We start from the raw sequence: 3,053 nt of genomic DNA, 5'->3' as shown, positions 1-3,053 counted from the left end.
GGAATAATATTATTTTGTATTTATTTTAGTGTACATAATTATTGTATGTATTTCATTGCGCATGCGTAAAAGCTACTTCGTGCTTGTGACGATCAGCATTACTTCCAAAATGGCCGCTTTGAATGTTTTCGGTGTGTTATAGCTTTTTATTCAATGCCGGAATGATTATTTATCTGTTACATATTTTTAACTCTATTTTAGTGGAATTGAAAATTGAAATGACAATAATATTGTTTTTGTGTTCATTATAATCTGTATATATAATGTGTGTTATTTTAATGTAATAGCATGTGGATTGTATTGCTGTTGAAATCTATAAATTATTATTAGCACTGTTACACTGCTTGGTTTTGAGTGTTTTATATATATAAAGCTTTGTTTAATTGGTTTAATTTAATATGTGCATAGTGTATTGTATCACCAGTCACTAGTATAACCTTATAATATAATAATATAACCTTATAATATAATATAATAATAACTAGTAGTATAACCTTATTTCTTTACACCAGATTTAATATTATAATACTATAATAGGTCAATACAATATAATAATCCCTTATTTCAATCATGTTGTCGTTGATATTCAGTTAACCTGTCTTGATTAATTTCTAACCTATTTCTATAAATATAGAAATAGGTTAGAATAAATATTGGCTGTTTCTATTTTCTTCTTATTAGTTTGTCGTTACTTCGTACTTGTGATTTGCTGTTATTTCGTAATTGTATGGTATAATTTTTGGAGCTAATCCATATATTATTAGATAGAGCTTGTTTATTGAATTATTGTTGTTTATAGGTCCTCCAATTCTATTTTTTTTTTTCTGAACACTGCATTACTTGCTTGGAACATCTATACAGTGCGTGTTTTGCATTGTCTGGTTCTTCGTTACACTCTCAACACTTATTATAAGTACTTTTATTTATCCTACAGCTCTAAGTATTAAAATTGCCATTTAATTTGTTTAATTTAATATGTTTACAGTGTATCGTGTCAACGACTACTATTGTGTATTATAATATTCTATATATCAAATTTAGTATAATAATATTATATAGGTTAATGTAATATATTATCCTCTTATTCCAGTCGTTTATGTTGTTGATATTCGGTTAACCTATCTTGATTTATTTCTAACCGCTTTCTATACTTATTGGCCAATTTTGTTTTCTTATTAATTGGTTGTTACTACATAATACAGTTTGAAGCTAGTCCATATCTTGTTAGTTAAAACTTTGTTCACTATATTATTACTGCTTATAGGTTCTCCAACTTTATTCTTCAAGTCTATACGCTGCATCGCTCACGTAGGATATTTACACAGTACATGTGGCATCATCTGGTTCTTCGTTACATTGTCAACACTTATTATGACTACTTTTATTTATGTTAGATCTGTAAGTATAAAAAAAAATGCCATATTTCGTAAGTATCCGCATAGTAAAATAGTCCTTTTTCTTGTTTGCAAATACTATTGCGTCGACATTGAGTTATATTGTTATAATGTCACAAATTTCTTCTTGGTTTTTCAGTTTCCTATTGCCTTCTTTGCTGTTCCAATAGTATCTGCTTCAATACTCCGTACGTATTCACTTAAATTTGGTAGTAAGCTTCTCATAACTGTGTTGGCTTTTGTGTATACCTTTTCGACGTGAGTAGTGAATTTCCTACTATTATCAATTTCTATTCCAAAGTATTTTATAACATTCTCTTTCTTATTTATTTTTTTTTTTCATTTATTTTCTCAGGTTATAACTGTCAATCTTAATATTTATTACCTTCGGTATTCTCATACCTGTAAGTAAAGTGGTTTCAGTTTTTTTTCATTGGCCAACTGTAAGTCTGTTGTCAAACATCAATTATTGACCGTTATCATTGCTTCTTTTAGTTTAACTTTAAAATTGTTATAAATATTTAATATTTTTTCTCTTTTTTTTATACTAAGGCAATTGAGGTTAATCTATCCATTTGTTTCAGCTGAGAGTCGTATACTATGTTCTACAAAAATGGACCCATAACCAACCTCTGTGGAATTCCTGCAGATACATTTCTTTCTACGATAACTAATTGTGTACAAGCCTCATTGATTTATAAGGTATTTTTCTCGTTTTAATTTCTTCCAATATCTTTGTTTATTTTATTGAATTAACGTATTTTATATTGAAATAGTGGCCAGAATACATAGTAATTTCCATTTTTTCTTTTAGGTTTCCGCTATCTTCATTATTCGACAAGCAGCGTTATACTATATACTACCGTACTACGTTGCTTCCTGAAATCGTTCTGGCTATTGTCTATTTCAGTTGTGTGCTAGTTTTAACTTGTTCAAGTGTACTATACGCGGAATCCCCTTCACTTCAATCTTGACGTTTTGATTCTGCAAAATTTTATGCTTTCCTGTATATTGATCAGAAAATTTTCCTTTGCTAGGTTCCTTTAGTAGATATACCAGATCTCCTGTTTTGAAATTTTGCGGGTTGATTTGTCTGTCGTAATATTCTTTTGATTTTAACTTGGATTTCATCAAATTTTTTCTTGGCATTTGCTGCACGGTGTTGATTTTATTGAACAGGTCTCTGAGATATTCCGCATATGTTGGTTCTATATCCTCTTCGATTATCATTTCACCAGTGGGTTCTCTGGTCAAGTGCGCAAAAACTAATTCGTGCGAGGAGAATTTCGTTCCTTCGTGTACAGAGGTATTATAAGAAAACATGGCTAATTCCACCCATTTGTCCCAGTTTCTGAAATTTTCGATGTGTAACTTGAGATATTCGGTTAACACGTGGTAAGATCTTTCAATTGAACCGTTGCTTTGTGGATGGTATGCCGACGTGGTGTAATTGTTTGATGCGAAATCTCTTTGCTACTTTCTTCATTAGCGAAGATGTAAAGTTCGCTCCCTGGTCGGTAAGAATGGCTCTCGGTGACCCGAATTGGCAAATGAATCGTTTTACGAAAACGTCCGCTATCTCAGCTGAAGAGATCCCTTCCATCGGAATCACGATGGAATACTTTGTCAATAAATCTTGAATAGTTAATATATATTCAT

At 30.6% G+C, this 3,053-nt stretch overlaps 1 long non-coding RNA gene across 4 annotated transcripts; it reads left to right on the top strand.

The window, feature by feature from the left end:
• The first annotated feature begins 656 nt into the window (after positions 1-656).
• On the top strand, positions 657-2,654 carry LOC138188109 (uncharacterized). 4 transcript variants are annotated; one of them, XR_011175361.1, is made up of 4 exons: positions 657-725; positions 800-1,398; positions 1,534-2,096; positions 2,209-2,654. It is a non-coding gene; the product is annotated as an uncharacterized LOC138188109 (long non-coding RNA). The 4 variants fall into 4 exon arrangements; XR_011175363.1 differs by having other exon boundaries at positions 662-860; positions 1,265-1,398; XR_011175362.1 differs by having other exon boundaries at positions 662-1,398; positions 1,534-1,652; positions 1,750-2,096.
• The last annotated feature ends 399 nt before the right edge of the window (positions 2,655-3,053 follow it).

Source organism: Bombus flavifrons, chromosome 16 (genome assembly GCF_040668555.2).
Source record: "Bombus flavifrons isolate JBK064 chromosome 16, iyBomFlav1_principal, whole genome shotgun sequence".
Classification (NCBI taxonomy): Eukaryota; Metazoa; Arthropoda; class Insecta; order Hymenoptera; family Apidae; genus Bombus; species Bombus flavifrons.
Note: the sequence above shows the minus strand (reverse complement) of the source record. Positions and strands in the feature narration are given on the sequence as shown.